Below are 10,085 nucleotides of genomic sequence, written 5' to 3'. Positions count from 1 at the left end.
CTTTTTGAGCGAGCGATTGTAGCTACGGAATCCGTTTGCACAGCTGCCTTTGCGGCTTCATGAATTCCCTGGAACGTGAACGACATCACGCTGATGACTCAGTGCATGAATCACGTGTGTCTTTTGTCGTTCTTTCTTTAAAAGAACTATTTGTTCCCAAAGCATTTTATGCTTGATTGTGCCACCTTTTGAATTTTTTAACCCGTTTTTAACCCAGCTCTGCAAGTGTTTGTTGTAAGATTCAACGCAGAAATACGAATCACACACTATATGTGTGGGGAAATCACGATCGGCATGTTCAAGCGCCATCTCGAAAGCCTGTAGTTCAGCTCACTGAGCTGTACAGTCTCTGAGTGATTGAGTTTTTGTGACCATAGTCTGAATTTACCTTCGCGCCAGCGACCTTTAACAATCACGCACGCAGCACTATAGACTTGTTTACACCCAATTACGGGCTGTGCTGATCCGTCTGTATAGATTATACATTCGTAATGTTCTAGGGGCAGAATATCGGTCGGCAGAGGACATTCGTGCTCGTATTGTAAAAATTCTTGTGTCTTCAAGTAGGGGTCAAAGACGTATTCAACATCTATTGCAGCAAGAGAGTTAACCCATTGCATCCATTTTGGATGTAAAGCTTTTGCATTTGGAAAGCTTGCTTTTTTCACTGCCTCTAAGGCAGGTACAGGTGTAACGATCATTATTCGTTTTCCCTGTGCGAGAGCTCTCTCCTTTGCTACTGCAGTTTGTACCACTGTCAGAATTTTTTCTCTAGAAGTGAATTTTATTTCCGCTTGTGTGTACAAGTGTGATTTGTATGCTATTGGGACCTTTTCACCTTCATTAAAAGCCAGGTACGTGAATCCGCGTTTTTCCTGGGAAGATTCGGATCACAAGGTTGCGCCCATTGTCGCATGTCTGTAACTGTGGTTTTGCTAACATGTCTGTTTGCACTGAACACAAAATTTCTGTGTGTGTTTGAGTCCAATTAGTTGGTTTGAAATCAGGTTTGATTAATTTGTAGAGAGGTTTAACCTTTTCTGCGAAATTCAGAACGTAAGTTCTTCCAAAATTCAGGAAACCTAGAATTGACTATAAGTTTTACAGCTTCTTTGGAGGTTGGAGTAGCGCACATTTCTCTAGAAAGTTAGCTGCCAGGCTTTTGCCTTCACTTGATAACTCATAGCCTAAAAATAGGACATTGAGGTGGGCAATTTGTGATTTCTTAAAATTGAATTTATACCCTTCAGATGCGAACCCAGGTATTATGGTGTTCACTCTTTTCAAGTGTACGTCCAAATCATCGTCTGTAAGATAGATGTCGTCGACATAAGATAATGCCTCATCATCATACATTTGTAGTAACTCTGCTACCCTGGCTGAAAATAACCCTGGACTATTCTTGAATCCTTGGGGGAGACAGCAAAATTGTCGCTATGTCCCCTTAATTGTGAAAGCGGACAAATGCCTGCTTTCAGGTGCAATGCTTTGACAGAAAAACCCATTCGAAATATCTAATGTGGTTTTATATTTTTTCCGCACAATGTTATTTATTAGGGCTGCACTATGTGCATTCTGTACTGCAAACGTTTTGCAACAGGAGTTTAAATGTCTGTAATCCAATACTAGACAATATGAATTGTGTGGTTTTGAGACAAGAAACAAAGGATTATTCATTGACGAGGTGCATGTTTCAATCACCCCTCGGTATTCAAGTTGATTTAAAATCTCCCTGCCTTGTTTTTTAGCTTCTTGCTTAACTGGATACTGCCTTTGTGCAATAGGTTGATTATTGAACTGTATTTTATGGTGAGGAGAGTCCTCATCCAATCCTACATGATTTTATATATAATGCTGGAGCCTGAGCTACTGCCCATTTTCTGGCATATGTATATTTATTATGAATTGGAATGTGATTTGAGAAGGCTGGCATAATTATCTCTTCGCCATGAGGGCACTCCCTGACAAATTCAGGTGGCCAGTCTTGTTCAGCTAGAAAAATGTCATAGCGCTTAGAGATCTTGTCCCAAAAGAGTGCTCTTATTTTTCTAGTCATGTCCCCCTCCATCCGGAGTGTTACTTCATATAACTTGTGGGGTGCACTAACCCTGGTGTCGGCAGTTTCAACTTGAATGCATTCATTCAAGTCCACTGTCTCCAGATGATCCATCAGGATCCTGCGAACTATGGTGACTTCTGCTGCGCTGTCTAGCATTGTCTGGGCTCACTCCCCGTTCTTGAGTTGTGTCCTCAAGATCCTCAGCATGTCTGATTTTTACGCTTGCTACCTTCTTTTTGGTGAATTGAGTTTTCTTATTTTTTGGAACGTGCTGTTCTTCTTTGGACTTCACGCGTTCCTCTTTATGTTCTGATCGTCCTCTCCTCTCTGATTTCTGCGAGGAAGTCTAAAAGGTACGAGAGGAATGTGCATCAGTATCTTGATTTCTATCAGGTTTTCTTATCTCCACATGTGGTGCTATCCCCATTGGTAAACAGATTGTCAGAATACTGTGTTTCTCATGAGGTGTACTATCAGGGAATACTGACACTATTTGAGTAATTTTCTGAGCTAACCAGAACGGAATTTGTTCCCTCTTTGTGGGCAATCTACCAATGACTGATTGTATGGTCTGTGGTGTGATTTTGTTAGTATTCCCCTGGTGAGGGGTGTACTGTGGAATCCTTACAGCTGGTTGGACTGTTAAAGTCCTCATGACATATTGAACCAATTGTCTGTGTATTTTAATTAACTGTTTCAGCAGAGCTAACAGTTCTGGACCTGTCATTCCATTAATGTCAGGATGTGGTGTTTAGCTGGCTAGTACTGGCCATGTTGCTCCTGGTCTACCTAGTGGACCGAGCCTGGTAATGTGATTTTGATGTTTTAGGGCGCCTTTAAACCAGAGCTGATGCTCTTGGTAAGTTAATGGAATTTCAACGTCCTCGAAAGGAACGTATTCCGCTGGGGGTTCCTCTACTTTGTAGTAGTGTAACTCGTGTGTTACTGGATTTGCTGTAGGAAACAGAATCCATTAATAGAATACCTCTGTCTGCCAATATTCTTGTGCCTCTATTACAAAGATTACTTTACCACCTCTTGATGATACTCCATTTTCTATAAGTTTTATAGTTATGGTTTTCCTTATATTTCCCGGGATGAATATTGCATCTCATTTTGTTGGAAATTTGTGTCATCTAAGACCGTTTGAGCTGCTGCAGCTCTAGCTCTCTCCCTTTCTTCATCACTCTCTGACATTTTGTCGACTGGAAGTTTTTGCAGAGCAAAGTTTCAAGGAAACAAAGATTAGGTGCACAATATTTTGGAACACTGTATCCTTCAACGTTGAACAAACCAAAAACTAATACATAGGATTTTCGTCCTACTCAGTTTTGGCAGATAATAACCTTTTACCCAATCCAGACATCTATTGGAGTATTTTACGGGAAAAAGGGGTCTGTGTGAAAAGCACGACTGAGTTACTCTAGTATCTAGCGGTAATTTATCGCCTTACCAAACGTTGGGCGCCATGTAGTGTAGTTCCTATATTCCCAATAGGCTCTGCGCATTGGAATAACTATAGTTTAGACGTAGGACTGAGGTCGACTAGGTCTCTATCGTATATATTAAACTTAATTGTTAGTGCCAGCTAGCTCAGAGGTCACTAGAAACTTTCTCGAATAAACAAGAAGGGATTAGTTTCTGCAAACTGCATAAACATGACAACTTTGTTTCCCAAGAACAAGAAATCAATCTCTAGAGTCGCGGAAACAATAGATAACTATTTTACGGGCATTTTCAATAAAAAGTATTTATTGAACAGTCTTCTTTCTCAAGCATAAGAAATGTACTGCTACAATAGTAATACTGGTTATAAAGTACACAGCATATAATACGAAAAGTATTATAAAGTAGTACTGTAAAATCATGATATGGTTTCTAAGCCATAAGTTGCCTAAAACGTATAAAATACATACAGTAATACAATAATGACTAAAAGTACTCAACTGGTGCTTCTAAAATACGCCTACCCCTGTGTACCTAACCTATGTCTAGTACAAGGAAAGAAGTAAGTGAGGAGTAGTTTAAGTTTAGTATTTCTCTGCCAAGGATCTATCCAAGAATTCTCTAAGGGTCTAATCAGCTCCGTACCTTGGTTTTAGTATGAAGGAGGTCTTGTGTATGTCTCTCCGGACTAGATTTTCCAGCAACCTGCAAGGGTAGCCTGGAAACACTGGAGCTGGATTTCTCAGCAAGAGAAAAGACAGCGTCTCTCAGTTCATTAGCTGGAGGATCGGCTTCCTTCGGCACTTGCTGCTGCAGGGCGTCGGGCAAGTAGTTAGGCGATCTGCTCCAAACCACCGTGTGTTTGTCTGGGCAAATGTAGGCATATTTATACTTTGAAGGTGCTGAGTTTGACGTATGATTGGACTTAATAACGTCACTCAAAGACCGAGTTCTGTGAAAACTCCATGATTTCCTAGATACGTTAGTATTCAGGCGAGGGGAAGTCTCTAGCTGCTGAAGGCAGGTTTTTCTAAGAAATCGTTGTTGATTCTCGGAACTTAGTGGAAGTAGCCATGCCGTATTTGGGCTGCATAGGCTCAGTCTAAATATGGTAATGATTTCTATGCCTATATAAGGATCGGGTAATTTATACCTATATAAGGGCATGAATCAGGAAAATTACACTAGGGACCTAGATTCATTTACAACAACGGGTAAGAGAACAGGAAAGGAAAAATACCTCAGAATCTTAACGTGGAACACAAACGGGCTGAGAATGAAAAAACTGAGAATGAAGATACTGGAATATCAAAAATACTGTGACTGCGAATTAATTATACTTCAGGAATCACATTTAACAAAAGAGGAATGGGAGCTGATTTGTAAAACCCAAGGATGGATAGATCACTGTATTTGTACAAATCAAAATTGCAATGTAAAAGGTGTTGCGATCATCTTTAAAAGATCCCTGAATGTGGTGATCGAGAAAATAGAAATTGACAGAAAGGGGAGATGGGTCAAAGTGAGTGCAAAAATCTATAACAACCCATACACGGTGGTGGGATACTACGGCCTAAACCTCGACGACCCTGAGCCGCTCCAAAGGTTATACTCTAACCACCTAGCAACCAACACACCAATCATAATGGGCGGGGATTTTAACATCATCTTAAACCCCAAAGAAGATCGGTTTCCAGCAATAAACCTCCCCAATCTGCCTAAGATGAGAGAATGGGCTGGACTTTTAATGAAGGACCTAGGAATCGTAGATGTGTGGAAGGAGAAAGGAAATAAGAACCATAGATTCACCTATAAAAACAAAAGGTTAGGTCATGCATCAAGAATAGACGTTTTCCTTATTAGTAGGAGCCTAGTGGAACAAACAAAAAGTGCCAAACACATCCCAGCTCACATCTCTGACCATTCAGCGGTACAACGTAGCCTGATGTTAAGAACCTCAAACCCCCCATATGTGGACTGTTGACAAGAGTGTCTTTTTAGACCAGACATGCATCGAAAAATTGGTAGATGAAACAAAAATGTTTTTCGAAATAAATAACACCGGAACTACAAAACAGATAGCTTAGGACGCATATAAAGCTTTTATTAGAGGGAAGATTCTAAGACTGGCAGCCTACAGGAATAAGGAGAATGAGAAAGACCTGCTGGCACTTGAAATAGATCTTAAGAATGCAAAGAATGCTGATTCTGCTGATTCTAGCAAACAACATCCAAAATAGAGAGCACTATAGGAAATAAGAAGGCAGAGTTTAATGACTTTTTAGAAAAGATAGCTAGAGAAAAATGGGAAGCCAGTAGACTTTCACAATACGAATATGGGGAAGGTCGCTGAAAGATTTTGACTTGGAAAGCAAAATCGAAAGAACCAGAAATAGGATTATAAAAATACAGCGAGAGGGCCGACAAGGATTTTCTTCTGAAAGTAGTGAAATCAGGCAAGAATTTAAACTATTTTTTGATAATCTTTACATGGAACAATCCATTGGCTCTATTGATCAGATACAGAATTTTCTTGATAAAATGTTGACCCCTACGGCTTCCCTTGAGCAGAAATTAAGTCCTAACAAAGAAATATCTAAAGAGGAAGTCAGGGATGCTATAAAGAGGTTAAAAAGAGGCAAAGCCGCTGGCCCAGACACCCTACCTAACGAAATCTATCTACAGTTTCAGGAAAGTATATTAGCACCTGTTACCGACCTTCTAAACTGCATATTCGTAGAAAAACAAGCACTCCCAAACTCCTGGAATGATGCAATTCTAAGTATCATCTTAAAACCAGGGAAAGATCCAACCAATTGTGAGTCATACAGGCCCATCTCCCTCTTGAACTCAGACTATAAAATATACACACAGATACTGGCAAAAAGGTTAGGGGCAGTGGCAGGGTCCCTAATTCACCCAGATCAAAAGGGTTTTATCAAAGGCAGGCAAATTCATGAGTTATCACACAACCTCATTACTACTATTGATATTGCAACTCATTACATGTTACCTTTATCAGTAATAACCTTTGACGCAGCAAAAGCCTTTGACAGAGTTAGCTGACCCTTCCTGAGCGCCACCCTAGCAAAATTCAGTCTGGGAGACAAATTTGAAAACGCGATAATTGCCATCTATAAAAACCCTGTGGCGAAAATATTAGTGAATGACGGCCTTACAGACACCATACAAATAAAAAGAGGCACAAGGCAAGGGTGCCCCCTGTCCCCCTTTTATTTAACTTTTATATAGAACCACTAGCCACTGCCTGCTGAGAGAGGAAGAGGGGATTGCGGCCTTTAAACACCAAGGTTGGGAGAAAAAAGACACTCTATATGTGGACGACTTGATGCTATTCACTAGGAACCTATCCAGCTCGCTTCCCAAAATAGAGGAAATTATAGGTCAGTTCGGAGTTGTTTCTGGCGACTTGATGAATCAACCCAAATCGGAGATTCTTGCGTGGAATACCTCCTCAGGAAACCCCCTATTGAAAGAAAGGATAAAATACCTAGGGAATAGAGTACACAAAGGAACTGGAGGAGATAGCGAGCTTGAACCTTTCCAGGATCCATAAAGAAATAAGGAAACTATTAAAAGCTTGGTCAGGCTTACAACTATCATTTTTAGGGAGATTTAACTTGATTAAAATGACTATTGCGCCAAAGTGTACGTACCTATTTAACTCCATTCTGATGAGTTTCAAGGCTGAGCAAATTAAAAAGATGCAGGGGGGGACTGTCAAGCTTGATTTGGGCTGCCAAAGGGGTTAGAATAGGGTGGAAAAAGTTAAGAAGAAACAAATCACAGGGGGTAATTGCCAGCCCAGACCTACTGGAGTACTGTAGATCCTTCCAGTTTAAGAACACAAGGAAACTACTAGCAAAATGAGAAACCTGGCCTGTACACCTGAAAGCCCTCATAGACCCGGAAGGAGACCACTACCTCTTCAAATTCGGCCACCCCAAATTCTTTAAAAAGATTAAATTAAAGACATTAAAGTCTGCAGCAGTGACTTGGTATGAAATAAGGAGAATCCTAAAAATACCATACTACAGCAAACATGCGCCAATCTGGGATTCACCAGGCACCCCAGACTGCCTAAAAGACGTCCTAGCGACTCCACTAAGAGAGTGTAATAAAAATAGCTGGGGACAACTGATAAAGAATAACCAGATCGTGCAATGGGATATCCTAAATGAAGAAGCCCTAGGGTCAGTATCCTTTTTTTTTTTTTGTCCTCATATATGCCGCCAGAATTCGTATGTTCTAGATGGGTCTCACTGTTGCCTCTTATACTGTTGTTATCTAGTCCGCCCTGGAGACAGTATCATAGCAGGCAGAGATGTCCCAGAGGTAGGCTGCTTTCCTTATCCTACTCCTCCAGGCCTATTTTAGGCACCCTAGGCCTGGTGGAGGACAGGACCGACACAACCTCTGGCATAATCACAGGACCGCTCCCCTATTTATCCAGACCACCAATTTAGACCAGACATTCTCGGTATTCTCGCTACGGCAAGCCAAATCCATTTTACAAACTTCCATAATGTGCTTCAGACATATCGCAAATCTGGGAGGAGACGCTGACTTCCACTCCATACAAATTTGTCTCCTTGCAATGGCCACTATATAAAAGATAAACTGAGTATCCAAGCTATTGATATTATAATCTTTCATTAGACCAAAGAAGACAAGTCTGCGAGAGCAAATAATAGACTTAGAAAGTACATCGCCCAAAAAATCCATTATCGCTTTCCAATAGTCTTGAATAACTGGACACTCCAAAAAAATATGAATGTCATCTGCTGCGTTATGGTTACATCGGGGACAATAATAGATATTTTGTGTGATCTTGTGCAGTTTGGCCGGAGTCCAATAGACTCTATAAGCCGTAAACAGGTGGTTGCGTCTTAAATTGGCTGGTTTGATTAGCCTCTGCGAAAGAGAAAAGTAGTCTAACCATACTTTACAAACTTCTTCAGGAGGATCAGATATACCATTTCCCCATAACTTTATTACCTCCAAGTGCAATTTACTCTCCTCTTCTTTAATCATCAAGTTGTACCAGAATGAAAGTTCTTTTACCCATTTCCCCCCTCTGCCAATTGCATCAAGAATGTCTGTATCTTTCTCCCTTTGCAAATTTTGACTGGACCACCAGGCAGATAGTTGATAGTATTTGAACCTAGTCAGCTGGCCGTCAGTAAGTTGTACTAAAGAGTTCCAATTCACTAGGCCCGACTCTGCCCAGAGATCTCCCCATTTTTTTAACCCAGCCGCTTTCAGAGGTTGTGACAATCGATCCTGTAAGCATTGAGGTGTACCAGGAGAATCCCATATTGGGGTGTGTGTGTGATAATATGGGATATCAAATATCTTCCTGATAAACCCCCAATTTTTTAAAGCAGTCTGTAAGATTTTAAGGCGAATTTTTTAAAAAAAATTCTGGTCTCCAAACTTACACAAAAAATAATCGTGGTCATAAGGTAAATCATTTAGTAGAGCTTGAAACAGGCGGCCCTGTGATGATGCGTCTAACTTATTTGCAAGAAGCCTAAAATTTTTAAAATGAAATGCATGACAGTATGACAATAAATCGGGGAGGGCTAACCCTCCTATTTTTAGACCCCTCCTCAATTTCTTCCATGCAATTCTTGTTGACTTACATGCCCAAATAAAAGATCCAATTTTACCCTGTAGAGTGTTAATGTCTTTCAGTGAGAATAGTAGAGGGATACAGTTGAATAGAAAAGTCAATTTTGGAAGGATTGTCATTTTAATGAGGTTGACCCGGCCATATATATTCAAAGGCAAATTCCCCCATCTTATTAAAGTTTTATTAATATCTTTAACCACCATTTGCCAGCTGAGTGATGTAATATCTTTAAGGGATTGGGTTAAATAAATTCCCAGGTACCTCATTTTCTGTTTTGCGCCCGATATATGAGTATTATTATTCCATCCCATGATCTCCGTCTTCTCCTTATTAATTTGGTACCCTGACAGTTTCCCGAATTCTTCCGATAAAAAAAATAGCCTAGGTATTGCTACTGAGTGATCAGAAGTATATAAGAGAAGGTCATCTGCGTACAACGCCACTTTCAGGGACAAATTGCCAAGCTGGAATGGTTGAATTATATTGTCCTCTCTAATTCCACAAACAAAAGGCTCCATATAAACATCAAACAAAAGGGGGGATAAAGGGCAACCCTGCCTAGTAGCTCGGGATATGTCAAACCACTCAGATAAACTTCCGTTAGCTAAGACCTTTGCCTTTGGGTTATTGTATAATGATCTAACCGCCTCTATAAAGATTAGAGGTAACCCAAACGCCGTCATTGTGGCCCATCGATACTTCCAATTGACCTGGTCGAATGCCTTAGCCCCGTCTATGGCGACCAGGGCCAGCGGGAGATTTTTAGCGTTGGCATAGTCAATGGTCCCTATTACTTGAAATGTTAATTCATTTAACTGTCTCCCTGGGATAAAGCATCTCTGGTCGGGGTGAATTATAGATTTTATGACCTTCGATAATCTAGTGGCTAAGATACCAGAGTAGATCTTCATATCTGCGTTCAGC

This window comes from Lissotriton vulgaris, chromosome 8, assembly GCF_964263255.1.
Source record: "Lissotriton vulgaris chromosome 8, aLisVul1.2, whole genome shotgun sequence".
Taxonomy (NCBI): Eukaryota; Metazoa; Chordata; class Amphibia; order Caudata; family Salamandridae; genus Lissotriton; species Lissotriton vulgaris.
The sequence above is the reverse complement of the archived record's forward strand: the minus strand, read 5'-3'. Positions refer to the sequence as shown.